This window comes from Lycorma delicatula, chromosome 5 (genome assembly GCF_047948215.1).
Source record: "Lycorma delicatula isolate Av1 chromosome 5, ASM4794821v1, whole genome shotgun sequence".
NCBI lineage: Eukaryota > Metazoa > Arthropoda > Insecta > Hemiptera > Fulgoridae > Lycorma > Lycorma delicatula.
The window spans coordinates 3,786,138-3,799,640 of record NC_134459.1 but is presented as its reverse complement, the minus strand read 5'-3'; the positions used below and the strand labels follow the sequence as shown (position 1 = coordinate 3,799,640).

Below are 13,503 nucleotides of genomic sequence, written 5' to 3'. Positions count from 1 at the left end.
TACTTCAGAGAACGAATGAGGATGATACGTACGAATGTAAATGAAGTATAATCTTTACAGTCTACATTTCATTTACATTCACCCATATCCGTACGCGTTATCCAGCGTTAAGGCCACGTTTCATTTAAAAAACGATGAACTTGTCCCGGTATGCCGCGTCCCCGTATCGCTGAAAAATGAATTGTTCAGAGTTTTCAGTTAGTTGTGGAAAAGGTCAGTCCTGCAGGACCTTAAGATAAGAATGCCCTGTAACTGTGTTTACTTAAAAAAGGGGCCGTAGATTTTGATAAATGAAACGGTTAACGGTTTTTACAAAAAACATTAACTTTTGGTGCATCTCGCACCTGCTGTACAATCTCCAGCGGATCATCAAATCCCCTTATGCGAGTTGGTGTAACTTCCGTAACGGAAGACTATCTGCAACGCGTTTTGGAAGAATACGGCTATCGTCTCGATGTTATCCGTGCAGCAGGTGGAGGGTATACATAATATTTATAACTTGGTAAGTAAAATTTTAAACATTTTTAAGGAAATAGTATGTAATCTTTTTCGTAATTGTAATATTTTTTTATGAAAAATCTATTTAGAAATCAGGTCATCCTTTTTGATAGACGCTTTATTATCGGAAAAGTTTTGTAAATAAATGATTTATACGAAGATTTTCTTTTATTTCTTTGTTTATTGCTTCTTAATATTAGATTATTATAGCGTAATTATGTGTACGCTGAAGTCGTTCTATTATTTCAAATATATCCACTCGATACTTCAAGAAAATTAGATACAGAAAAACACGAAGTTAATACGTGCGTTAGGTCTTTAGATCTAGGATGGACTTTATTGATTGTTGGATGAACGAATGAAGCGGTATTCTTCTAGGATAGTCGAATTTAACTCGTAAAAATACTAAATAACATAGCGCATTAGACGACGAAACCCATGACCGCGCCAGACGGGATTCTTAACTCGAATGAATTGTATGAACCGATTCGCAGGCCAGCGCTAATAGAAAACTAGAGAGTAGCTCTAGCTGGCTCAAACTGGGAACGGAACAACACGATACTGCATTCTAGAAAGCCTTTGCTCTTCCTCGGTGTTAACGAACATAACTTCTTAAGATTTTTGTTTTTTAAATGTTTATTACACGGACTACGTTTTGTAGATGTACGGTATTTTAAATAAGAAATAAATAAAATAAACTTAAAAAAATATACAACTGTTATAAACAAGTCATTAAAAGTTAAAAAAAAAAAAAAAATGTATTAATTACTTCCTTAAATTTAGGCTTTTTGAAGTCAGCGGCAGAATAACATTTGATAAGTTGTAGATAGATGTTTTCTAATTTGACGTGTTTTTGTTAAAAAATCGAAATTTAAAGAATTGAGTGGTGCAGTATTTTTTTTTTTAAAGCTACACATTTAAAAATTATTTTACGATAGAATAAGTATACTTTTTTCGGCTAATCCGTTGGTAAGGAGATGAATTTGGCGGATGAAGAATTTACTAAGCCTAAGCCGGGATAACAACCCGGCAGCGGATTCTTATTTATATTATAAATAAGCCGTAATAGTAAAATGTTTACGGTTAAATAAGAAAATGGTTTACAGAAAAGGAAAAAAAACAACTAATAAACGATAAAAGTAGGTCGATAACTTGGTGTAAATACTTGTAAAATTTTCAATTTTAACGAAAATATCTATCGACGAAAAATTTTCTTTATACTTCATCTAAAACTTTCTGTTTAAAACTTTTTTAAAGTTTCTGTATAATAAAGAAATTTTTTAATTATTAAATCGAACAAATTTCTCTTTTAATTGATAAAATTGTTTGAACCGTAATTTTTAAGGTTTTACAACGGAAAAACTTAACAAAATTCAAAAGTTAAATTGAAAAACACACTTCAAAGGCTTAAAAAGTCGATTAACAGACGTTACTATAAATACGTTTTACTAAAATTACTTTATATCTGTATTTTTTTAATGAATAAAGGTCACGAGTCGTGTCTTATTTAAATTCCTCTTTTTCCTAGTTAATTAAAAAAAAGAAAAAAGTGGAAATTTTTATTTCCACTTTTTTCTTTTTTAAAACGATAAGAATTTTCTTATCGTTTATAAAATACCGTACGTTTTGTCATGTTAGATAAATGATTTTTCTTTTTTTAAGAAATTATTTCGACGTTTGCAAAATATATAAATATAACTGAAATAATGTAAGTTGGCCGGTAGTTTTTTTTATTAAGTCCTTAGAATTTTCTATCTATTAAAGCGCAAAAGATAAATATCAGGTAGAACGATGATTTATTGTTAGCCGACATTTTTCGTATGAGATATACACTGCTTTGAAATCTTTCGAAACTGGGGGTTTAATTTTTTTATTGATACGTCATCCATCGGACGAACTAAATTATTTCTTTTGTATTTTTTATTTTATATCTCTAAACTCTACGAGTGGAATAGATGAAAAAATTAAATAAATAGATAAATAAAAAGTTTTCTTACAAGTATATTATTATCTATATACCGTATATCTCTATGATAGTTTAATTACGGTTATTATGAGACTATTTGAGTGAAGGACAAGATGTCTGCTATCTTTACTAAAAATATAATTATCGACTATTACATTAATTATAGTATCGATTCGCATTTATTATTATATCTTGTTCAAAATTAAATTAAAATTAGTATTTAAATTAAAGAATTTTAGGTTCTTTATGTTTTATTTCTGTTTTTCAATTAATTTATACGCCGTAAGAAAATACAACAAAATTGTTTTTGCGTACAATATTTCAACGACCGTAAACGTTATTGTTCCGAAACAGTTATTAAAAGAAATGCTACTTAGTTATTCCGACTTCGTAGAGGAGTTTTTATCCGCTTTTCATCTGTTAGGTTTTAGATTCGAATCGCTGTGCGCGTTATTTTTCACGATCTACTATAACGCTAAACTATATTCTTATGTACGAACTTTGAACTGAATTGTATCATCTAGTAAATAATATAGGGCCTATTTGTATATTTTCTTTCAACGTTCTGGGTGGTGTTGGCCAAAAATAAACAAACAGAGGTTCGTACGGAAAATTTCTATGTCGCTTCATTTTCCCTCTGTCCGTCGCCAGTTCGTGTTTTTTTTCTTCAAAAATACAAGTTTTGATAAATAGTTAAGATAAGGCTGAAATTGTTGAAGTGAATTCCAAAAATTATGTTTCAAAACGGGCACAAAATTGTCAGACTACATAATTTTTCACGAGCCACTTAAATAATTTCAGCCAGATCACAACTATTTATCAACCGCTTCGGATAAATGAGTCGTTACATTTACAGTAAAAGAATGAAAAATTGTATTTAATAAAACTAATATTTATGATGGAATTTTAACGATTATTAAATGACTACTATTTTGGAACTTTCGAAATTATTAATTTTATAGAAGATATTGTTGGATAGATTTTTTTAGGTACGTATACAAGTTTCGTTAAAATATTTCAGTCGATTCTTAAGATGTAAATTTGTACTGAAAAAAAAAACAGAATGGCCGATAGAGGGAAAACGAAGCGAAAAAGCGATTTGTTCACTCGATCCATTTTCTTTTGTTTATTTTGATGCCTTAATTAAGCTTGTCCAACATGACCCGGGACAGTCTTGTTTATACGTATATGAAAAATAAATAAATTAAGAACTTCATAAATGTAAATTTTTACATCCAACTTTAATCGCTGAAATTATATAAAAATCTTTAAATTTGTTTACCTTAAACAATCTTTACAAAAAATAAATTCGCGATGTAAATATTGTTTTAATAATATTAATAGATATTAAATATAACGATTTTAATATATTTATATTATTACACACCTCGGTTTCCATTTATACGTATTAAATCCTGTAAAGAGCATTTTCCGTAAATTAATATTAGTTTTAAAAAAAGTACGTAAAAGCAGTTTCTGTAGATAGTAATCGTTATTGTCACGTTTTTTTATGTACTATTATTTTTTTACTATTATTTAATAATCTATTCAAAGCGTTTATACGTTATATTAAAATTAACGTTAATTGTCGTTAGATATTTTTTAATAAAATTTTGAGATGCTTGTTTTTTTGTTGATGATTTTCTTGTGTTTTTCTTCCGATAAAAGATGATAAATCTCTCTCGCGAGAGAGCAGAGATATCAGAATCTCTCATGCGATGACGACGTGTATTTTCTGTTTAATGACTATTCGTAATTATTATTATCGGTCTTGAGTTAATTATTTTTTAGGAGCAAACGATACCGGTCTCGGTATCTCCTTTTTTAACTCACGGGTCCGGTTTCGTGTCACGGTTTCAATATTTTCCTTTTAGTAGACTTAATTTCTACAGATTTCTTCTTCAGAGACCGTTTTACGTTAGCAATATTTTATTCGAGGTTTTGCTATTATAAATTACTGAAAGAGAAAACGAATTAAAATAAAATTTCCTTGGAAATTACCGATTGTAATTTATAATTTTTAGTATTCAAAGTCTACTGATTTCGGGCTGTAATCGACTTTTCTTCAGGTTATAACGACAACTAACGACGGTATTTTTAAAAGAAATTATTTTAAAAATTCGCTCCAAATTTCTAATTTCCAGTCTAGCTTTGTAATATATACCGATCGCTTTATACGACTTTTCTGCTCAGAACCGTACAAAAAAAAAAACGAGGTTTCATGATTTTTAGAGGGCGTATCAAAATTGTAACATTGACGTTATGCTAACATATTCCTGCTTTTTTAAAAGCACCATAAATTAATTACAAGAAACAATTTATTTGTTAACATTCGGTAAAAGGTTACGGACGATCTCAAAATAAGAACTTTTATACCGTTTGCAGTAACTGTATTTTCTGTTATTGTTTTTAGACCTAAAGTTATTTTAGATGTAGAGATTCTAGGGACGAACTTCAGAAAAATGTAAACGGTCTAAATATTTACTTGGTAGTCAGGTGCGTTCGTCACGTTAGGCAAAACGAGGTCGCTTCTGGTGAATTAAAGTATTTTACTGTTTGAAGAATGACAGGGAAACTTTTACTAAATTCGGAAACCGATGAAAAGCCCGATTTTAGAAGTAAAATATTTTTTGAGTGCTTGAAAAAAGAATTTTACATGCTGGAAATTTGGCGGTCGAGCAAAAACAAACGGTAGGAAAACAGTTTTCTTATTTAAAATGTTAAACTAGTTTCTATCCCTAACGTCGGGTTCTTATAGTGGTAAGCGTAAAAATACGGAAGAATATATAAATACGAATACGTATAAAATTAATTAATTATTATTATTTTAAAATATTAGAAAATAACGCGACAAATTTAAAAACTTTCTAAATTAAATTACGTCTTAATGATTTAGGATTTTTTGTTTGGTGATTAAAAATTAAGTAAAAATTTGCGGATGTTTTCATTAAATAAAAAAAGCTATTGTCCTGATTTGTTAAATCGTGTCAACAGAACTATATTTTTTCTATGTATCGATTAATCCTTAAAAGAAACCGGTTGAACTAATTTCATTACACGTTCATTCATAACACAAATCTATCTGCCTAATGAATATTTAAAACCTAGAGAAGTCATAAAACAAGTATTACTGAATTCAAGGTTTACTGAATTCGTTAAAAAAATCTAAAATTATTATTTTTTTAAGTATTTACCTCTTATGTTTATGCAAATGATTTTTATATCAAAAATAATTTTAATGTATGTTAACCTGTATTTATTTATTTATTTATTTATTTTTAATTTTAATACGCTTTTTTTCCTGTTATAAAAATAATTTTTTAGAGTAGGAAACGTAAATATTATAGTGACCTGTAAAGTCGAGGTGAATAATAATCAAATAGTTATCAAGGGTAAATATAGAGCAGTTATCAAGGTGAGCATATGGCAACGAAAAAACTTAGTTTAGATGAGCAGTTAAATGAGCGAAATAAAAATTCTGACTGAATTTTAAAAGATATATTTATGTATACCTTACCGGTAGGTATAAAACATTTGTCTGTTGAAGGGAAATTTAACAGAGGATTATATTAACTTATTACTTTATTCAACTTTTTCCATCCTCTTTAGCTATATATCAATTAAATTCCTGTAGTATAAGAAAAAATAATTAGAATTACTTTCTCTGAGAATAAATTTTGGGCGGCTTAATATACCGATGTAAAGCGATACGTTCGGTTCATTGTAGACAACCGCTTCACTTTTTATTCCGTTTAATCGTGGTACGGGATGATTGTATTTTGAAAGTAGTTTCACCTATTTAAAATGCGATTTACATATAATATGTCTATAACCCTTTTGATTATGAATTATACCGTCATATTTTCACTACTGACGTTTGTCTGCTACGAGGTGGTTTACGACCGTAATGTTTTATTTATTTATTAACGCACAAAATACAGAATTTACATCCAATTAAAATCGCCGGATGAGTTGTGATGAATTTCGTAGCCCGTTAAAAATGATAAGCCTGACCGGGATTCGAACTCCACACCTTCCTGATGAAAAGTAGAGTGATGCTACCTCTCGGTCGTGCAAGTCAGGAACATTAATGATAGACTTGTAAATAATAATTAAAAGGCAAGGGAAGGATCTTCACCAATAACAGGCAGAATTTTATAATGTGGAAATTATTAGTCTTTTAATTGGAATTCTTAAAATAACGCGTTGTAAAAAGTTCAACGGTGCAATCTACCTCGTGTTACTGTTTAATTTTTTATTATTTTATTTACATCCTTTTTTTAGTTTTACATATTTATTTTATTTTAATTTCATTAATTTATTTTACTGTTATTAACTTAGTTTATTAACCGTGATAGTTTTATTAATTTATGTAGCTAACACGTTCGTTCGAAACTAGCGTCGAAAATTGATAATGACCCTCGTCATTATTTTGTGATAATCTAATTTCTAACAGATTTTTTCAAATTAAATTTTTAAACTTTTGTACTTCGCTTTACCCGTAAAAATCTAGGTATTTTAAAGAAATACTCGTAGTCAGTTTTTGTACAGATTATTTAATCTAATCTTGCAGAAAGTGACAAAAATATCATTACGACGTTCACAGATAATATATCTGTATTCGCGACGGATGATTTAACCTCCAGAACTTTCAGGAAAATTCAGGAATATATAAAAAACTGTTAATGTTGGTGCAGAAAGTAGAAAATGAAAATTAATGACTACCGATTAAATGAAGTTATATTTCCGTTTGAAGAAGGAAACCTTCTTTTTCTACAACTAGTGTATATATAATCGAACCATAAATAAATGGTTTGATTATAAGTGCATGATAATACAAAAATTTCAGTTTTTAAGAAATTCCCGTAATAAGTCAATCCATAACAAAGTTTATCAGTAAGCAGTGTTCTTAAAGTTCATTAATAAAATCTGCCTTCGCTTCATAGTCCATAAAAACAAACGGTAAACAAATAAATAGTTAATAAAAACAAACAAATAAACAAGCGCTAGATAGTCAATACATACATAACAATGTAGAAATTAGCAAGAACAAAACAACTTGTAGCTAAACAAAAAATTAAATAACGTCACTAGATTTGGCGATAGCAACTGCAAACTATCATTCAGTCGCTCCTAAGTCAAGTACGTGGAGAGATTTCAACCTTCGGACGTCCCCGCTGCAACTAAGCAGATTACCGCTAATAGTTGACATGATTTTCTAGTCGTTAGTATTTAATACCGACAAGTTGTCCTGTTGGATATCTAAGAATGCCGCTGAGCAGGATTTTATTTCCTCCAGACATCCACTGATGACCTTGGCGCTCTACGGGATTGTTCGATGGTGGAGTGGCCGTACCTGAACCTAAATTGATGGTCTCGAATTACTTCCTCATGTCCCAAAATCGGGCTGAGCTTGCAACTAATAGCTTTTCGAACGATTTAGATATAACCTCATATGCAAGCTTCCCCGTTTTCAAGATATCATTACCACCTGAGATAACTTCCATTCAGCTAGGAAGTAAGACGTCCGCAGTACAGCGTTAAAGAGATTCTTAATGTACGTGATACCTTTAAGGGGTAGCATAACAAGTATTTTGTGCGTTACTAAAATAAAACCCGGGTCTTTCTTCAAACGCCTTCCCTGGTCAGTTAACTTCAGTAACTTATCGAGATCGGTTTAGTCGGATAGTTGACTGGCATCGGTCTCTCTAAGAAGTCTTTAATGTCCTCATCACTGGGACTCTCCTCATCTTGTGGATAAAAATTTTCGCCAAAATGTGAAGCAAGTAGATCGCTTTTCCCTTTGACCTTCTTTACCGATGATCCAGAACGTCCCTGCAGTGCAGGTAGCGTCGTTGTGGATCGTCGTATCCCCTTCGTGGCTTTTCGTTAGGTGCATCCGTCTCTGTTCAGGTTAGAAAGATTTCCAATATAATCCTTGAATGTCTCGTCTCTGATTAGTCTTCAATAACTTCCTCGCCCTCCGCGCAGCGGAGTATTAAGTATTGTTCTGTCTTCGGACCTTATGAACCGATGCCACTTTCGTCTGAGACGCCGTTTTATTCCAGTTAGATCTATCACCTCTATTTTCTCTGGTCGCCTGTACTTCCACTGGCATAGACTGTCATGGACCTTCCTGATTGACCGACGTTAAAAAGTACGTTGCATAGTCAATATTCTCAGGGATATCGAGCAAAAATGGGTTAATCAGTTTCTTCTCGATTCAGTCCTGATTAGAGACCCGACCTTTAGTTTCGTATGCAAGTTAGACCTCCATTTCTTTCTTCTTGTAAGTAAAATGAGCGAGTGGTCCGACGTCGAGTCATAGCTGTTTTCTACCAAAGTGTATATAGATGATAGCGATAAAAAAAAATCAAGTTAATCTAGAATCTTCGTCGGGCCCGTAAGCCAGTACGTCGGCTGAAACCTTGAGACTACGTCCAGGCGTAAATTTTGAACATAACTCCTCAACATCCTTCCTCTATTAGTTGTCGACTGCAAACCCCAAAACTGGTATTTCGCGTTTCAGACCCCTTCAGCGATAAACCTGGAATCTAGTACGAAAAGTATTCGGAAAATAACTCGTTAGTTATAGTACGGCGCAGAGGACAGTACTCCGCGGACAGACATATAGGTTCCAACCGGTCTATAACTTTAACCGTGGTTGTCTGAATCTGGTTAGTGCAGAAACCCTGAAGTAGGTGATGCGGTGGAGAATTCCAGTATTGCAGTTTCCGCATGAGCTCTCCTATCTGGATGATTTGTTATATACACGGAGAAACCTAGAAGCCTAAGTTAATTCCGGTGTATAAAGTGCGTCTCTGATATCAGTAACACGTCCAGGGAATTGGTAATTGCCATACTTTCTAGTTCTTCCCGCCTAGAGAGTAGGCCGTTAATATTCCACGTAACGATGTTGAGAAAATTTATCGTTAACAGATTTTCGAGAGTCTCTGAATAAGCAAGCTTATCAGACGTCAAATCTGTTAAACTACGAAATCTATATTTGAAGAAAGCCTGTCTAACCTGTTTAAATTATTCTCACCATTGTGGTCGGCTGCTGCAGAATATGTTCAGCGGAGAGACTCAGGCTTTGCGCCGATGTTTCCAGGTGCTCCACGTCCCAACGTGAGGAAGTCGTTATCATCAAACGTGAGGCCGGTTACCCTACGGCTAGGTGATTCAACTCTTGAAGTAAGGGTGAGTTCCGATTCGCCTTTTCCATTTGTTTCCTCTTTAATATTTCGTGGTACACTCTATAACCCCAATAGCTTGTCGGACGGTAGGAGTGGCATAAAGCACAGGTTGCAGGAGTGCTTCTCTCCTTCCTGGGACAATCGGCTGTCACGGCGAAAGGGCCTCGTGCAATTGTTTTTGGTGTGGCCGTACTGTTGGCAGCTTATGCGCTGCACGAGGCTGTTGGTTTCCGCGGTGTATCGAACTACACTTGCAATTCCTATATATTTTAAGTTGCACGTACTTTTATTGTTCTCCTGGTGCTCTAGGTTCACGAAAAAGTTTGCCATTTAGTTATTCTGTGGCGTGCATTTCCGTGTCCCACACCTAGACCCGTGTCCTTCGACTTCTTCCTTGATCATCTTCAATGGGATCTAGTAGTGGAAGTACTTAATCGCAACACGAAAGATTTGTTGATCCGATCTAGTGATGGTGTGACCTATTAATTCATGTGCACGAACTAAATTTTTGATATTCTTGTACACTTCAATATCTTTAGAATCTATTCTAAGTTGTTTACCTCCTACCAGTCGTGTGTTGTAATCTCCGGTACCCACGACCGTTTCTATCAGTTCGTATAATCTAAGCACCTCGTTTATCCCGTAAAGTACAATAGGTGCAGACTATTCGGTTTGGTTTCGTAACATTCGCGTCTTCTAGTGGAAGGCTACTAAATCTATTTGGTAATCCTCCATCGGTCAGGTTATGAATTGCAGTTTGTTTTCTCGGCATAGGTATGTTTCTCCACGGACTAGAGATAGGTTGGGATTCCGTAACTAGTGTCGCTATCGCTTGAATTTCCAGATAGACTGTTTATTATCTGATTAATTTTCCGCGAGCCACCCTCCTCGGGTCCTTATTCGACGACGTTAATGGATTACGTTTTCGTGATGATAGTATCCACGATCTGAAGTTCTGTCGTCGATCATATCGGCCGGTACAGAATCCATCCTAACTTCGACTTTAGTCGGACCGAAGCTCGAATATAATTAAAATACTTTTTATATAATTAAATAGACCTTCCAAATAGTTGTCGGTTACATCTTACCGATGCGTGAAAATTATTCACAATAATCCTGCACAAAGTAACAACACGCATTGTATAAATAAAACAAAAATTAAAAAATAAAAGTCACTTAAAATAAATACGACTTATTCTCTAAATATCAGATGTCGAATAAAAAACTTTTATTTGATAAGGTAAAACAGCTTTGGAATCGTAGTATACCGCCGGTTGACATGGACCAAACGTATTTAGAATCTACATATTAAGTTTGAATCGTGTGATAATAGGCAAAAGATCACATTTATTATCGGAGAGTCATATTAGACATATAACCTCTCTCTCTTTTTTCTGTTTAGTTTCCGGAACCGTCGTAACGTATTACTTCAGAAGATGATTGTATGCACGTAAATGAAGTGTAGTCTTGTACAATCTCAGATCGATTATTCCTGAGATGTGTGGATAATTGAAACCCAACCGCCAAAGAACACCAGTGTCCACGATCTAACATTCAAATCCGTATAAAAGTAACCGCCTTTTCTAGGATTTGAACATTAAACATTTCGGCTTCGAAATCAGCCGATTTGTAATGACGAGTTTACCGCTAGACCGACCCGATGGGTAGAGCTATACTCTAGGTTTAGTCGTGCTAAACCTATCTTTTTATAGAGTCTGAGAGTTAAAGGGATTATAAAATATAATCGGAAATTAACGATTAAATCAGATATGGCAATCATCAGTTACAGATAATCGCATTTATCTGCATCGGTTCCGATCAATAAACTTGGAGACTGTGTAGAGGTGCCTTTAAATAAATTGGAAAATCGTACTAACATTTTAGCGATCACTCTTTTTAGCTTATTTATTGGAGTTATTTTGTCGTGCACTTTTCATACTATATTAATAATTATGTTTTTTATACATTATTTTACGGAATGTAATTATTATCTTACAACTAATTTAAACTATAATGTTAATTTTGCTTTTTTAATAGCAGATGATATTAAACTTTATTTAACGATCTTTATTTTATTTCTTTTTTTTATATTTTCTGGTATTGAATTAGAATAATTTGTATAAAACTCTTTATCGCAAAAAAGATATTATTCTTATCTGTAAATAACTGTGTGTAATAAATTGCTAAGACATCGTGAATTCTACAGTAGTGTATATTATTTTATTAAAAAGATTAGCGTTGTTATATCGTTGTCGCCACCGTTTAAATTCAACCGGGAGTCGATCGTTTGTCTTTCGGCTTGACTGTACCCCGCTTCACTGTATTCACTGTTCAGTGTATCCCGCTTCACTGTACTACCATTTGAGCATTTAATTTTATAAAAAAGAAAAAAAATTGACGAATGAGAGTAAAAATGAAAATTTAAAGCAGAACAGGAGTAACAAGTGTGAGAGGTATGTCGCTGTTGATCGATGGAATTCTTTGTTAATGGAAAATTTTCGTAGAATGTTATTTCGTAGAACGGCTGTTATAGATGTAGAAAAAAGGGGTTGCTTATTAAATCGAGACTTTGGAGTAAATACTGGTTAATATTAGAAAACGAAGTAGAATATTTAAAAATGTAAAAAAATTAACCGATAAAAAATAATAAAACTAGTTAAGATGACTAAAAATACAATAATTATAAAAAAATTAGGAAAAATAATTCTAAAAACAAAGTATTTGATTTTTTGGTACAAGTACAAGAATGTTACAATTATAAAAACGTAAACTTTCTTAATAATAATTATTTTCAAACAAAATATAGTGTAATTCGGTTCATTTCTCGTTTGTGGAAAGTACGAGTATATATACGTACGAGTGTCCCGTTCCGTTAGTGACGATCAATGTAACCAATAATTTAATATTTATTTAGATCGATTCTAATAATTTTCTTTTTTCATCATCTCATCGATATAAATTACGTTACCGATTGAAAAAAATTATTTTGATTTTGATCTTAAAATTAACCTTTTGATTAATATAATAGCAGTCCTAGCAAGAATAAACGCAACAATTTATATTAAAATCTTACGAATATTTTAGAGAAACTTAGGCTAATATCGGAGATGGAATTATATATCTACAAAAATAAAATTAAAGGCTTCCCAAAAATAATCATAAAATCTTTAGCGTGATGAACGATAGTATTATTAATTCAATGCCGGTTTCGTTCGTAAAAAATTAAGTGTACGTTCTTCTTAATACATACAGTAGCTAATAAGCTAAGTTTTAAAAGAATCGACCGACAGAAAGTTAAATCTGCTATTTACTTTTTATCATATTATTCGCAATATTAATTAACAAAAATCGTATTATTGTTGCTGAAGATTTAGTGTATAATACGAAATCGCTTCGATAAAAAATAATAAAATAAGTGTACAAGGTAAAATGTAATTTAATTTTTATTTTTTTAAGTTGCATTCCTATGAATATTGGGCGTCTTAATAAAATAGTTGTAACTGATGCGACATGCGATTCCGGTCGCTTAAAAAAGCGGTACAACCGTTGCTAACCGTGCCAGGTTAGCTAAGGAATGAAGCGGTTTCCCGCTAATTCATGTTCTTCATTGAACCGAATATACTATTTGACCTGATTAATTTGAATTTAACGACCGGTGCCTGTTTTTACTTATCAAGCGGCGCTTTATATCGTTGATTTGCCGTAAAAATTCAACGATATCCCTACAAGAGAGCGAGGAAAGTTATATATATTTTTTCATTTTTCCAATAACTCAAGAAATTATTATTTTTTAATTCCTTATACGATTAAACGAAGTATTGTGATCGCGAAATTTTCGGTTTT

At 32.4% G+C, this 13,503-nt stretch overlaps 1 protein-coding gene across 1 annotated transcript in view; it reads left to right on the top strand.

The window, feature by feature from the left end:
- The window catches only part of LOC142324669 (uncharacterized), a 538,037-nt gene that overhangs the window by 18,463 nt on the left and 506,071 nt on the right, over positions 1-13,503 (top strand). The gene's annotated exons all lie outside the window — the stretch shown is intronic.